Genomic DNA, 16525 nt, shown 5'->3' on the forward strand with positions numbered 1-16525 from the left:
ATATCATTTTTCTTTTTATTCTAGAATTTCTCACGGCCATCCAACCACCCAACGTGAAAATAACGTGGACGTCGAAAAATGTCACGAGAATATGTATTGTGAGGGGTGGGAAATTCCCAAAAAAGTGATGTATTATAAGACGAATTTTAAAGATGATGTGCAATTCCAGAAAATGAGAAAAATTTATGTATTTAGGGGCAATTACCTCTTTTAAAAATATAGTATTTTTTAGCCCCTATTTAAAACTAATTCTTTTGTATACCAAATTCAGCGAAAGGACTAAAATACCTCTTACGGTCCCCGTCACTTTAATCTTTGCGCAACATGACACGTGCCCACAATCGTAGACACGATGGGCACGATCTTGTCCACGATTGTGGGCACGTGTCATGTTGCGCGGAAGTCAAAATGATGGGGATCGTAAATGGTATTTTAGTCTTTTAATTCATTTTGGTATTCAAAAGAATTAGTTTTAAAGAGGGGTTATTAAACACTTTACTATTAAAAGGTGGTATTTAAAAACTTGAACCCCTTTTTAAAGTGTCCCATTAATCTTGGTATATTTTTATTTTTAATAATAATTTTACACTACAAATAATATAATCTTACACATTTTTACGCACTTTCAGATTACAATCTTATTCTTCTAAATACCCCCCCCCCCCAACAAAAGGAATATACCAATAATAATGAGATGGATGGAATATATAAATTGATTAAAATTTATATAACTTTCTATTTATATGCTTATATAGATTTTGGATTAATTGCCTGAAAATTCATGAAGTTTTATTTTATTTCAAATGTTTTTCACGATTTTTTAATTTTGCATAATAATCCATCACTTGTAATTTTTTTTAATGTTTCAGCGATGAAAAAATTCGGACAAATTTCATCTTTTCAAGCCACTCCAAGATTACAAATATCAATAAAAAAGAATCCTCAACCATAAATTAATAAATTGAAGTACATTAGATTATTTGTTGCTGAATAAATGAATGTCCAATCATAAATGATTGTCATGTAATTTGGCTGAATTTTATCACCGCAAAAATATTAAGATGAAATTTATAGGTGGTGGATTATTATGCAAAAATTATAAAATCATGGAAAATATATGAAAAATTGAAATTTTGTGAATTTATAGCCAATTAACTCTAGATTCTTTAATATTAAATTAATGCTTAAAATATTAAAAAATGGTTATATACTCTCTTCGTCCCACGAATCTTGACACGTTTGGTTTCGGCACGAGAATTAAGGAGTTGTAGATTAGTGTTTAAGTGTGTAGGTAATAAATTAGTATACAAGTGATAAAATATGAGATAGAAGGTAATAAAGTGATAAAAGTAGGAGAGAGAATATAATAAAGTAATAAAGTTGGAGAGAAAATATAATATTTTTGGACTAATTATTACCTTATTTGAAAATGTGTCAAGATTCGCGGGACGAAGAGAGTAACTTATATTAGTAAACTAGTATTCCACCCGTGCATACGCACGGGGTAAATTGTTGTAGTCTTTTTTGTATAACGTTAATTATATATTAATTAACATTGTATTGTGTTAAAATAATAAACAAAAATTATTGTGTTATATTGAAAAAAAATGCATAACATTTAACTAAGCAAATAATTTATTTTTTAAATTATACTATTACAAATATGAGTGCAATAATAATAATAATAATAATATAACTAATGAATGTGAAATTAATCTCAACATAAATAATATAAAAATAACACAAAGTATTTAACATGGTTTGATCGTTAAGATCTACGTCCACGGAGAGAAATTGTCACAGCCCACTATCCCAATGACGGGTTAACAGGGGTTATGACTTGGGGTGAACAATAAGAAATGGAAATGGACAATTACTTAACATTAAAGTATATGGAAATGTCACTCATAGATAAAATGCTAGGATCATATATGATTATTTGGATACTTATAAAACATACACATAAATGAGAACTGATTAAGGTGGGTTACCCAATAACACGTATCACAATTTCATAACATAAAGTTATCCTAATCAAAGTGTTTTGCAGCGGAAAACGTGTGAGATATACATATGAAGATGTATACTCAAGGTTACATTTCTTGAAATGTCAAAGGAACACCCGCTCAACATCATTCCATTCCATCAGCTGCTCAACCTGCACATTTAGAAATACATGCAGGGCTGAGTATAAAAATACTCAGTGGGCATAGCCGAAAATACAACATGCATACATATATAAATTGAACTGCCATAACAGTAACACACAGGTGTTTTCTTAAATGACCTGCGCTTACTAAAATATTTCTTTCATTTTCATAAAGTCGATCGGCCGATCATTTTCCTTCATATGATCCATATCTGTTCCTTTCTATCACGCGCCGGGAAGGAGGCCTCCTTACCACGGACGCCAAGACCGGTCGCAAGCGACTCGCGGTCTCCATAAGTGTACACGTTAACCCTAGCTAGCGACCTTTGTCTAGCATAGGATCCCAATTGGATTTCCTTTTAAAGTTGGCGAACCAACACAGATAGGATACATACGTAAAACATAAACATTTTTGGCAGTCAATCATTTCATAAACATTTCATTTCATTTCATTTCATAAACATTTTCATTTTCATAAACATTTCATTTATCATTTTGGGCATAATAATAAACTGAAATTAACAGTTAAAATCATCTCATGCATATATTCGTATAAGAGGCCTACGACACGCAGGGGATCTCTATATACATATAGTAAAAGTAATGCCCACCTGTATAGGCAATGCCTGTCGTTTAACGTTATCTCTGATTCGGAATAGCAGTGCTAATCCTCATGATGCTCAAAGCCTACAAGAAATCTATTCTCAATAGGTCTCCTTAAATCTAATCTTAAGTCACGGTGAAGTGCTTAATATTCTATGATTCACTTAGCCGGGTTTTCAAAATTTAATGAATAAATAATTGAAAACATTTTTCTTGAGTTAAGAACACCAACAATATTCTTACTCATCTTTCTTTAATAATTGGAATTATAATTAAAACCAATTAAATACTTTTATTGCAAAATAAATGCAACTTCATGTCATGCTTAGCATATAATAAGTAATTTACTTAAAATATGCACATAATAATAATATGATATTATTATGAAAATTATCCTTTAAATAAATTAATCAAACTAGTAATAGTTCAATTAATTAAAAATAAGAAAGCCCAATTTAATTAATTGAAGGCAATCCAAAGTCTTTAAAAATAATTAATCAAACTAATTAATAGTCTAATTAAATAAAATAGGGAAGCCATTTATATAGATGAAATAGAGCCCATGCTTAAATAAATAATAGTCCATATAAATTTAAAAGATGAGGCCCAACTCAATAAAATAGGAATGGCCCAAACTGAATAAAATGAATCGGGCCCAGCTAAATAAAATTAAAAAAAATCGGCCCAAGCTTTTAAAAAAAAATCGCAGCCCAAAACTATTTAAAAATAGGCCCAAAACTCGGCCCAAGTCCCTCAAGCCCAAACCTCTAAGCCCAACCCAAGCCCAACAACCCCAAACTAAGCCCTAGCCCAACACTCCCATTTATCCTCCCCCTCTTTTAATCTCACACACACACATCTGAAACACACGCACACACTCACACATCGGCGCACGCACACACCAGAGATTGGTGCGGTGCCGCCCTCTTCTCCGGCGAAGAGTTATCGCCGGCCACCCATCTCACTCGACCTAACCAAATCGTGCCGCCACGATTCCTCTCTGGAACCCCGGCGAGTCAGCAGCGAGAAGCTACTGCCGGTCCGCCCCTCTCCCTCGAATCTCCGGCCTCTCTCTCTCTCCAGCCGTGGCCGGGCAGCAGCGGCCGCGCCCTCCTTTTCCGGATCCGGCGCCACCACTGCCCTGCCTCTCTTTCTCCTTTGGCCGACAGCAGCAGCCGTGGTGCTTCTGCCGCCGCGTCGCCACCGGAAATAGGTAAGTTTCTCCCCCTTTTCTCTCTGTCCTCCCCTTTCTCTCTCCTTTTTTTTTATTTGAAAACTGAAATCCTAAACTCTCTCCTCTCCTCTCTTGTTTTCTGGCAGAACAGGGACTGAGCGCCGCCTGCCGCCGCGCCGTTGCCGGCCGTGAGCAGCCGCCTCCTGTTCCTACCCGACACCTACAATGACCAGCCGCCCCCATCAAACTCCCAGCGACAAACGACGAGGTTGCTGCCGACAGCAACAACCAGCCGCACCGCCGTGGAAGCTCGCCGGGGAGCAGCGACAGCCGCTGACGACACTCGGTTCTCCCTCCTCAGATCGACGGCAGCAAGGCCGCCGGCCGTCACCCCTCTTCGGTCTCCAGCGAGCAAAACAGACGGCCACCACCGCCGTCCGCCGACTCCTTCTCCACTCTTCACCGTGGCTAGGCAGCAACGGCAGAGCCGCAGCGCCTAGCCTCCCTCTCGACTCCATTTTTCAAAAATACATCAAAATTGGCATGCTTCATATATGTATCTATATGCACATAAATTGTATGTCTGAACACTTGGTGATTTTAAGAAATTGTTGTTCTTTATGAATGTGTATACATATGCACCGAAATGATGAGATGAAAGTATGTGAAGGTTTGATGTGTTACAATTGCAGTGTCATAACTGAATGAGCAAGTATAAAATAGATAGAGAGATTCAAAGATGAAACCTCTGGTTTGAGTTGCTGAAATCTGAGTTTTGTGGCAATTTGATCCATTCGCAATATGGCTGAGCTCTGTACTTGGATTTCTTTGGGTTTGTTGAGGGAGAAATGAGATTGATCGAAAATGCTAAGTGAGGGAAAAGATAGATCCTTTATTGAAGTGAAATGACTTTGTAGAGAAAGGTATGGTGATGAATGAGGTGTATGGTATGATTGCAGAGAATGGTATGATTGAAAGGTATGGTGGTGAATGAGGTGTCTCAACAAAAGTTATAAAGTTGTGGCATATGGTGGCTGATGGAGTAGGTGGGTGTAGGAGTAGATGGGAGTAATAAAATAAAATAAAATAAAAATCTTCCGGGTTGTACTATGAAAACTGTAATAATTCTTCAGGGTTTGCTGACTAAATGCTCGCAAAAATGCTTTGAATGCTAAATTAAATAAATATGCGACGCACATAAATTTAATAACTAAATTTACAAATGTTTTTGTAAATTATTTTTGTTGGAATTAAAAATAAATTTATTTTCTTTACATCCGACGTGAATCATCCTGACTTCTAAGTTCAAAATAAATTCTAAATTTATCTCGGGGAAACGGGGTATTACATCCCTCCCTCCTTAAAAAAAATTCCGTCCTCGGAATTGCATATCTGGTATTCTAGCTTGTGATACTAGTCATTCATTTAACCCTTCTCTTTTGTGGCCCTTTCCATCCTGTGTTGGTTCCACTACATGACGAGAACAATATCATTGCCTCGTAAAACTTGAATCTTGCGATCAAGTATCTGGACTGATTTCTCTTCACAACTTAAGTCCTGGCTAGGACTACTTTATCTTGCTTAATCACATGCTTTCTTAATTGCGAGATGCTATACGTATTGTATACATCCACAATGCTTGGTGGCAGAGCCAACTTATAGGCTACAAAGACCTAACTTATCTAGGATCTCAAAAGGTCCTATATAACGGGGTCGTGACTTGCCCCTCTTTCCGAAACGTATAACTCCCTTTGAGGGAGAGACTTTGAGGAAAACTCGATCCCCAACATTAAATTCTAATTTCGATCGGCGTTTATTGGCGTAAGACTTTTGTCTATCTTGGGTTTCTTTGATTCTTTGCTTGATGTGGTCGACTTTCTCAATCATCTGTTGGACCAGTTTAGGACCTAACAACATTCTTTCACCCACTTCATCTTAGTAAAGTGGTGAACTACCTTAATTGTTTCCTTCGTCCTAAGTCACCTTCTCAGATTTGACTAGGAAATTCTAACATCAAACTTTTCTCATCATCTTGGTAACTTTCACTTAAAGATTAATGGCACTCCCTTCTGCCATGTAAACTCATTTTCTCATTTCCAAATGATTATTTAATGAGGTTTCTAAGTTTCCATTGTGGTGGCGTTCCAACTTTATTCTTGTTGTAGCTTCTGGCACTTTAGCCAAAGCATTCACTCTCTTAGCTAGAGCCTACTAGCCTTGGGTTTGGGTTATACCTTAAGTTTAGTTCTAGTGCTTTCCTTCCATTTCCTTTTTCTTTACCTCCATCTTGAGGTGGTGTACATATCTTGTTTGTGCGTGAACTTTTTACTTCTCCATTTGTTGTAGTGACTCGGTAGTGAGAGTCTCGTTCATTGCTTGTTCCTTCATAATATCTCCCTAGTTTATTAGGAAATTGAAAATCTCATGCCGCGATTCATTTACGAACTCCTTTACGCATTTCTCATTATTCATTTATAAATGACTTAAATAAGCATTTTAAACTCCATTAAAAAGGAATTGATTTAAAACATTTTAATCCTTTTAAAATCCATACTCATAAAGCCTTAACTCATGCTCTATCTCATATTCTATCTCTTTACTCATCTCTATATAACTCTCCACTCATCTCAAATCCTTAAGTTCAAGGATAAGTTTCAAGAAGATCATGGTACTAAGTCTCGATTTATCTCTCATATAAGGCTCGTCCAATCTCATTCAACACATAGACAACACAATCACATAAAGCATATAAGAAAACACAATCAAACATTATCAAAACATGCTCTGTTTTTACACTGACTCAACTTCAAAATCTATCCTGTTCTTACTTCGACACCTCCTGGACTCGAGACTCATACCAAAAGAAAGGTCTTCGAGTCTATTTTCATATAAAAAAAAATAGAGTCAAAACTCCAAGTATTGTAGGAGATATGACTGTTTTACTACAGTTTACCATATTCGGCAGTTTTGAGCAATCGAAAACTTGGATTTTTGAAAAATAGTAAATGTTGTCAAACTGAGCTCAAATTTTGTGGATATCTAGCTAACACAATAAGGTTAATACCATAAAATTTTGGAAAGCTAGATCACACAGGAAGCTACTGAAATGAATGACTCTTTCCCCTGCTATCTGAAACTCTTGGTAGTAATGTGCAGTTTCGGTTTTGTATTTTATAAAAATAGTAAACGAAGTCCAAATGACTTGAAATTTTACCGATGTTCTCAAGACTCATGTAGAGACTTGGTATAAAATTTTCAAAGCTTTTTGACATTGAAAAACCGTCGATCACAGTAGGTCAGTAGGCCTACGAAATTCACCAAAATCTCATCTCAAACTCTTGAAATACTCAACTCAATATTCCTTCAAGGAAACTCATCAAAGCTTATTTTAAACACATATAACACTCACAAACATTCAAGCACATTATAATGCTCATCATACTCAAATCTTAACTCTCTTCTTACATCATAACCTCAAATCTCTAGTAAAACGTTTCAATGAACGCATCATTAAAATTCTCTTTTCATTTTCATGCACAAAATTACTCAATTATTCAAACATGATCTCATTCATCATATAAATCATTATACACATATAGATTCCCTTTTATCATGTACTAAACTCTAATGAAACTTCATGTATCATCATAAAACTCTTAATAAAACATGACAAACTTTCACATAATGGTCATAAAGCAATTAAACCTCATTTTATCAATCATCGACTTCTCAAAATATGAAAATTCAAAAATTCATATAAACTAAACTAAGTCAAAAATTTTCTTAGCCAACAAAAGACTTACTCAAACATAATTATACACTAATATCATGCTCAAATACATATATCTTAAGCCAAAATCACTTTAATAACACATAGGCAAAAGTCCTAATTTTTATTAAACTAAGCTCTTTTGAAAATATCACTAATCATGTATAACCTATTGATCAAATCATAGATCTAACATCCTAGGTTACCAATTAGCACAATTGAACATCATAAAACAAGATCACATATAGATACACATGTATGTCATCTTCTTCCTCAAACTAACACTTTTCATTTTTCACCTCTCAACCTCAAACTTCAATCTCATCCATCATTAATCATCTAGATCATCTCATAAACTCAAATCCATCATCAATACATCAATTGATTCATAGGATCTCAACATCCCAATTTTAGGTAAACTAACCTAATAGAAAAATCTATATCTCATGGCTAATCATCAAGATATTCATATATATTAACTCAATAATCATCAATCATCATATAAATCATCGACTCACAATTTCCCAATTTTTTTTGTAAACTAAACTCAATCGACTTTCACATCTCAAAGCACATACTTTCACAACACACATCAATCATCAACAAACACCACATAGGTCTCATTTTTTTTTCCCCCCAAATCAAGGAAAGAAAAAGAAAATTTTTGAAGGGTAAAGACCCATTTTTTTTGAAAATTTTAAGAACAAGGGAGAGGTGATTTTCTTTCTTCATACAACATCATTCAAGCAAGATTTATGGAATACATGACCACTTACCCAAATTTCTCACCAAAACTCACATTTTCTCACTCTAGCTTGGAAGCCTTTCTTCAATGATTCTCTTGAATATAAGTAGCTAGGATGTGTTTATGGAAGATTTTAGAGTGGATTGAGGTGTTTTGATACCACTCTGTCACAGCCCACTATCCCAATGACGGGTTAACAGGGGTTATGACTTGGGGTGAACAATAAGAAATGGAAATGGACAATTACTTAACATTAAAGTATATGGAAATGTCACTCATAGATAAAATGCTAGGATCATATATGATTATTTGGATACTTATAAAACATACACATAAATGAGAACTGATTAAGGTGGGTTACCCAATAACACGTATCACAATTTCATAACATAAAGTTATCCTAATCAAAGTGTTTTGCAAAAATTTTTTTTTGAAAGCTCCGAAGGTCTCTTCAATGGAGGAAAATGGAGGAAAGTGAGAGAAAGAGGGAGAGAGGTGTTGGTCGAAAATGATGAGTGAGTAGTGAGAGAGGATTTTGCAAGATTGTAAATGATCTTGTGATCTTTAAAGAGGATTTTGTAATCTTAAGGAAATATTGGCAATTAATGCCTTGATCTCTCTCTCTCTAATCTCTACACTATCTCTCTAATCTCTACACTCTCTTCAATAATCTCTACACTTGGCAAATTGTGGTATTTAGACACATGGTAGGGAAATTAAAGTAATAGGGTGAGAAGGGTGATCAAAAATAAATCACAAAAACTATGGAAATGTACTAATTAATAAAATACCAATACATAATTATTCATGTGACCACATAAAATAATTATAGCACTAATATTAGTGCACCCACTCAATTATAATATTCCTCTCATAGGAAAAATAATTTTAAAACAAAATATATGCTTGGAAATATTTTCATTAACCAGCATTCTTTGATTTCTCGGTAAAAATAAACTGCACTTGCTTTAGAAACTTAATTAAAATTTCAAGTGCTAATATCCTCAAAAAATCATAATAACTTGCTCACAATGACATACGTAACAAAACTCACATAATCAATCAGTCACGTAATTTCACATAATATCACGTCAAAGCAGTCGGCAAACACAGACAAACTAGACGTCTCTCCGACCGATTTTTTTTTTTTTTTTTTTTTATCAAGGTTTTTCACTCTTTCTTTCTCGACTCTATTTCCAACTCATTATTCCTATTTTCTTAATAGGACAGTCAATCTCTCTGACATCTCAGTATTCTCAATAGTGTTAAGACACTATCTCACAACATAGGGAAAAGTACGGGGTGTTACATGTACTATCAAATTTAGATAAAATTCATGACTTCATGCATAATTTAAAATTCATGTGGCTCATATAAATACACTTAACTCACCAATTAAAACTTATGCACCACATTTATAAAAATTTTCTTTAACTAAGCACATTAAAACACATATATAACGATCAAATCACATCAGATAAATCAAACCAGTTTTTATTATAAATGGATGCCGAATCCTAATTATTAATAATTAAGCCCTTAATCAGGGATTAAAAGTCAGGGTATGACATACTATCCACTTTAAAAGAAATTTCGTCACGAAATTTGTACCACAGAAAATAATTCTGGGTACTTCTCATTCATGCTAGAATCGAGTTCCCACATCGCCTTTTCTTGATCATAGTGCTTCCAAAGAACTATTACTAAGGGTATCGACTTATTCCTTAGTACTTTAACTTTCCGATCTAGAATAGATTCGGGTCTCTCCTCATATCAATTGGATTCCTAATTCCAATTTATATATACGAGATTTACTTGAGAATAAGTTCCCTCGTCCTTTTTCGGCGGTTCATTTTGCTCCTACCTCATTCCTAGGGCTCATCTACGGGGTATTCTTTTTTTTCCAAAGACTAAAATAGTCATCAACCCATTTCTTGTTACCTATCACATGAATAACACTTTCCTATGAATTTATCTTAAAACTATCATAGACCAATTAACTTAAGTCCTCGTACTCGAACACTATATTACGGTCTTAGCTTGAACTCTGAATTTCTATCATAATGAGTGGTCGATATCATTTATAGGACAAAGACTAATAATCTCAACTAATTACAATGAGACACAATTATACGAAGTCATAATTTGGATAGTATACTACATCGGTAGACTAACACTTCTTGGTCTTATCAAACAAGGGAATCTATTATGACAACTCACGAGTTGCACGGCTCAAACTCAACACAACATCAAAGCAAGGTGTTGTAGAAATTGTTCAAGAGAATCAAAAGAATGACCAGAGGGTATGAAATGATTAACTACTAGGTCGAACAAAATGACCTCGAGTAAGAACCTATCTGGCTTTTCAACCGAAAGTTGAAACACATGGGTTTTCAACCCAAAAGACGTCTACTGAGATTTGGATCATGTGGACTGGCCAGGTCCAACATCATCACCTCCCAGTCACACGGGAAAACATCGTCCCGAACTTGAAGAGCCATGAACATATTATACATAACAAAACATAAGCTCATTATGACAACTAAACTTATCTTAAGGTTCTCTATCCTATTGATCTCAAACCCCAAACCTCTCTTAAGACATATATACACAGACATACGTACACAGGCAAAACACACTATTCTTAAAATCTATCGTGTAGCAAAAGTCGATTCGATGTTCCGTCGCACTTGAACATTCGAACGTAGAGACTATGGTTCAACCTTTGATGCAACGTTTACCTTGAATTCGTCTCGTATTTTCATTCTGTGCTTTTCCTTTACCTCGTACATATCTTTTCATTCCTCTTTGTAGTTCAAAAGAACCATCATTTTCTTAAGGGAGCTGAGACGTTCTAAGTTCTCTTTCATTCTTCTAAATCATTACCTTAAGAATCTAGATTGTAGAGATATCCTACTAATCTAGTAGTCTATGTTCTTTTGAAATTGTGATCATGCATCTTATAGCAATCTATGTTCTCTGGGAAAACATATGTCACTTTTCTATCATTCATCTGATCATAACATCATAGACTGCGAAAATATGCCATGAAAGGCAAAACATTCAACATTTCATCATAACATGCTCTTCACATAAACATATTCATGAAGCATTTTAGAACATTAACATCTTTAAAACGTTGAAACTGCAGTTACCTTCTTTCCTTGATTGAGCACGATGCAATGGAGTGTTGAGCGGTGCCATATGAACCCATGTAAGTATAAAGAATCAAACTAAACTCGACTCTTTAGAATAAGGTTTCTAGGGCCAGAGCGAACGAACCGCTCTGATACCACTCTGTCACAGCCCACTATCCCAATGACGGGTTAACAGGGGTTATGACTTGGGGTGAACAATAAGAAATGGAAATGGACAATTACTTAACATTAAAGTATATGGAAATGTCACTCATAGATAAAATGCTAGGATCATATATGATTATTTGGATACTTATAAAACATACACATAAATGAGAACTGATTAAGGTGGGTTACCCAATAACACGTATCACAATTTCATAACATAAAGTTATCCTAATCAAAGTGTTTTGCAGCGGAAAACGTGTGAGATATACATATGAAGATGTATACTCAAGGTTACATTTCTTGAAATGTCAAAGGAACACCCGCTCAACATCATTCCATTCCATCAGCTGCTCAACCTGCACATTTAGAAATACATGCAGGGCTGAGTATAAAAATACTCAGTGGGCATAGCCGAAAATACAACATGCATACATATATAAATTGAACTGCCATAACAGTAACACACAGGTGTTTTCTTAAATGACCTGCGCTTACTAAAATATTTCTTTCATTTTCATAAAGTCGATCGGCCGATCATTTTCCTTCATATGATCCATATCTGTTCCTTTCTATCACGCGCCGGGAAGGAGGCCTCCTTACCACGGACGCCAAGACCGGTCGCAAGCGACTCGCGGTCTCCATAAGTGTACACGTTAACCCTAGCTAGCGACCTTTGTCTAGCATAGGATCCCAATTGGATTTCCTTTTAAAGTTGGCGAACCAACACAGATAGGATACATACGTAAAACATAAACATTTTTGGCAGTCAATCATTTCATAAACATTTCATTTCATTTCATTTCATAAACATTTTCATTTTCATAAACATTTCATTTATCATTTTGGGCATAATAATAAACTGAAATTAACAGTTAAAATCATCTCATGCATATATTCGTATAAGAGGCCTACGACACGCAGGGGATCTCTATATACATATAGTAAAAGTAATGCCCACCTGTATAGGCAATGCCTGTCGTTTAACGTTATCTCTGATTCGGAATAGCAGTGCTAATCCTCATGATGCTCAAAGCCTACAAGAAATCTATTCTCAATAGGTCTCCTTAAATCTAATCTTAAGTCACGGTGAAGTGCTTAATATTCTATGATTCACTTAGCCGGGTTTTCAAAATTTAATGAATAAATAATTGAAAACATTTTTCTTGAGTTAAGAACACCAACAATATTCTTACTCATCTTTCTTTAATAATTGGAATTATAATTAAAACCAATTAAATACTTTTATTGCAAAATAAATGCAACTTCATGTCATGCTTAGCATATAATAAGTAATTTACTTAAAATATGCACATAATAATAATATGATATTATTATGAAAATTATCCTTTAAATAAATTAATCAAACTAGTAATAGTTCAATTAATTAAAAATAAGAAAGCCCAATTTAATTAATTGAAGGCAATCCAAAGTCTTTAAAAATAATTAATCAAACTAATTAATAGTCTAATTAAATAAAATAGGGAAGCCATTTATATAGATGAAATAGAGCCCATGCTTAAATAAATAATAGTCCATATAAATTTAAAAGATGAGGCCCAACTCAATAAAATAGGAATGGCCCAAACTGAATAAAATGAATCGGGCCCAGCTAAATAAAATTAAAAAAAATCGGCCCAAGCTTTTAAAAAAAAATCGCAGCCCAAAACTATTTAAAAATAGGCCCAAAACTCGGCCCAAGTCCCTCAAGCCCAAACCTCTAAGCCCAACCCAAGCCCAACAACCCCAAACTAAGCCCTAGCCCAACACTCCCATTTATCCTCCCCCTCTTTTAATCTCACACACACACATCTGAAACACACGCACACACTCACACATCGGCGCACGCACACACCAGAGATTGGTGCGGTGCCGCCCTCTTCTCCGGCGAAGAGTTATCGCCGGCCACCCATCTCACTCGACCTAACCAAATCGTGCCGCCACGATTCCTCTCTGGAACCCCGGCGAGTCAGCAGCGAGAAGCTACTGCCGGTCCGCCCCTCTCCCTCGAATCTCCGGCCTCTCTCTCTCTCCAGCCGTGGCCGGGCAGCAGCGGCCGCGCCCTCCTTTTCCGGATCCGGCGCCACCACTGCCCTGCCTCTCTTTCTCCTTTGGCCGACAGCAGCAGCCGTGGTGCTTCTGCCGCCGCGTCGCCACCGGAAATAGGTAAGTTTCTCCCCCTTTTCTCTCTGTCCTCCCCTTTCTCTCTCTTTTTTTTTTATTTGAAAACTGAAATCCTAAACTCTCTCCTCTCCTCTCTTGTTTTCTGGCAGAACAGGGACTGAGCGCCGCCTGCCGCCGCGCCGTTGCCGGCCGTGAGCAGCCGCCTCCTGTTCCTACCCGACACCTACAATGACCAGCCGCCCCCATCAAACTCCCAGCGACAAACGACGAGGTTGCTGCCGACAGCAACAACCAGCCGCACCGCCGTGGAAGCTCGCCGGGGAGCAGCGACAGCCGCTGACGACACTCGGTTCTCCCTCCTCAGATCGACGGCAGCAAGGCCGCCGGCCGTCACCCCTCTTCGGTCTCCAGCGAGCAAAACAGACGGCCACCACCGCCGTCCGCCGACTCCTTCTCCACTCTTCACCGTGGCTAGGCAGCAACGGCAGAGCCGCAGCGCCTAGCCTCCCTCTCGACTCCATTTTTCAAAAATACATCAAAATTGGCATGCTTCATATATGTATCTATATGCACATAAATTGTATGTCTGAACACTTGGTGATTTTAAGAAATTGTTGTTCTTTATGAATGTGTATACATATGCACCGAAATGATGAGATGAAAGTATGTGAAGGTTTGATGTGTTACAATTGCAGTGTCATAACTGAATGAGCAAGTATAAAATAGATAGAGAGATTCAAAGATGAAACCTCTGGTTTGAGTTGCTGAAATCTGAGTTTTGTGGCAATTTGATCCATTCGCAATATGGCTGAGCTCTGTACTTGGATTTCTTTGGGTTTGTTGAGGGAGAAATGAGATTGATCGAAAATGCTAAGTGAGGGAAAAGATAGATCCTTTATTGAAGTGAAATGACTTTGTAGAGAAAGGTATGGTGATGAATGAGGTGTATGGTATGATTGCAGAGAATGGTATGATTGAAAGGTATGGTGGTGAATGAGGTGTCTCAACAAAAGTTATAAAGTTGTGGCATATGGTGGCTGATGGAGTAGGTGGGTGTAGGAGTAGATGGGAGTAATAAAATAAAATAAAATAAAAATCTTCCGGGTTGTACTATGAAAACTGTAATAATTCTTCAGGGTTTGCTGACTAAATGCTCGCAAAAATGCTTTGAATGCTAAATTAAATAAATATGCGACGCACATAAATTTAATAACTAAATTTACAAATGTTTTTGTAAATTATTTTTGTTGGAATTAAAAATAAATTTATTTTCTTTACATCCGACGTGAATCATCCTGACTTCTAAGTTCAAAATAAATTCTAAATTTATCTCGGGGAAACGGGGTATTACAGAAATCGTATAATTTTTTTAAATTATAGCTCAACACTACCTATTAAACTAATATGTATTCTGATAACATCGATTAATAAATAAATAAAAGATAAAAACTTTCATGATCAAAACATAAAAACTTCATATTGTGCAGAATACCAAATATCAAGTTCAAATTGTTTGGAAAATTAAGTATGAAATAAATAAAGCGACGTATAGTACTACACAATTCCACTATTTCTCCAATTTGACCATCGTTTTGATCTTCTTCGCATTGATGGTCGAAGAAAATTGATCATTCAAATTTCTTTATCGAATTGCAATCATTTTCCTCAATGGTCCACTCTGTGGTTGGAGTTGTGTTTGGTGAACATTCAATTGGTTGCTCTGAAGATCCATGCATTTCATCAACAAATTTCGAGCTAGCGAGAATTGAAATCAAATCCGGCTCGGTTCCCTATTTGAAATAGAATGATAGACAAATTAATGTAATTATGCAAATTCCTATAATATATGATTTTTTTAATTGCATTATTCAAATTCAACCTCATTGGTAGAGTTCTTCATGCCACCATATTTTGAAATGACATCAGTATCCAAATTAATTGCGACAACATTGAATGATTGTCCAAATATGTGACCGGCTTTAATATGTATTTTGAACATAACCTCTCGATCAACCATTGATGTAATTTTATTGGGCAATTCATAGCTTTGATCACCCTACATACATATAATAAATTAGTTAATAATTTTTCAGAAAGTATTAAAAATAAAAAAATATTAAAAAATATTTTAGTGCTTATATTTTAGTACGAACTTACAATAACATGTGCAGCTCTTAATTCGGTTGTTGTTTTTCCTATCAATATTGTACACACTCTTTGTTCTATAATAACAATGATGCATCTCCAGTCTCATCGAAAATGTTCACTATTAATTTGTACTTTAGAGTTCCAATTGCATTGGATAAATTGCACTTACCACAAAACAATTTATCCCCAACCTTGGAAACTTTTCTTGAACAACGTGTGCATGATAGATAAAACCAACTTCCTCTTGAAGTAATTGAATCAATCCTTCCATAGACTCAAACAGTACCAACCTAAGATATGTATAATTGTAGTTAGTCATAGATGAAAAATGGAGATATAACTAGAGTGGATTTTTAAAATGGCCACTTTCATATTGTAAAATTAAAAATTGTCCACTAAGATAAAAATATTAAAAAATGGCCACTGTTACCAAAATGCCCTTCCACATTAAAAATTAAAAAAATGGCCACTTTACATCACCCCTTTAAAAAATCCCGCAATTCACAACCAG

The 16525-nt window shown here is 35.7% G+C and overlaps 4 long non-coding RNA genes across 4 annotated transcripts; 2 read left to right on the forward strand and 2 right to left on the reverse strand.

Annotated features, from left to right (window-relative positions):
- Positions 1–1862: 1862 nt before the first annotated feature.
- LOC130998977 (uncharacterized) lies at positions 1863–4971 on the reverse strand. Its single transcript, XR_009093359.1, has 2 exons — positions 4673–4971; positions 1863–2158 (listed from the first exon to the last, which is right to left on the reverse strand). It is a non-coding gene; the product is annotated as an uncharacterized LOC130998977 (long non-coding RNA).
- Positions 2831–4595, forward strand: LOC130998976 (uncharacterized). The gene is made up of 2 exons (XR_009093358.1): positions 2831–3965; positions 4073–4595. It is a non-coding gene; the product is annotated as an uncharacterized LOC130998976 (long non-coding RNA).
- A 6836-nt stretch (positions 4972–11807) lies between the features above and the next one.
- LOC130998979 (uncharacterized) lies at positions 11808–14914 on the reverse strand. Its single transcript, XR_009093361.1, has 2 exons — positions 14616–14914; positions 11808–12101 (listed from the first exon to the last, which is right to left on the reverse strand). It is a non-coding gene; the product is annotated as an uncharacterized LOC130998979 (long non-coding RNA).
- Positions 12774–14538, forward strand: LOC130998978 (uncharacterized). The gene is made up of 2 exons (XR_009093360.1): positions 12774–13908; positions 14016–14538. It is a non-coding gene; the product is annotated as an uncharacterized LOC130998978 (long non-coding RNA).
- Positions 14915–16525: the final 1611 nt, after the last annotated feature.

The sequence above is a fragment of the Salvia miltiorrhiza genome, chromosome 8 (assembly GCF_028751815.1).
Source record: "Salvia miltiorrhiza cultivar Shanhuang (shh) chromosome 8, IMPLAD_Smil_shh, whole genome shotgun sequence".
Classification (NCBI taxonomy): Eukaryota; Viridiplantae; Streptophyta; class Magnoliopsida; order Lamiales; family Lamiaceae; genus Salvia; species Salvia miltiorrhiza.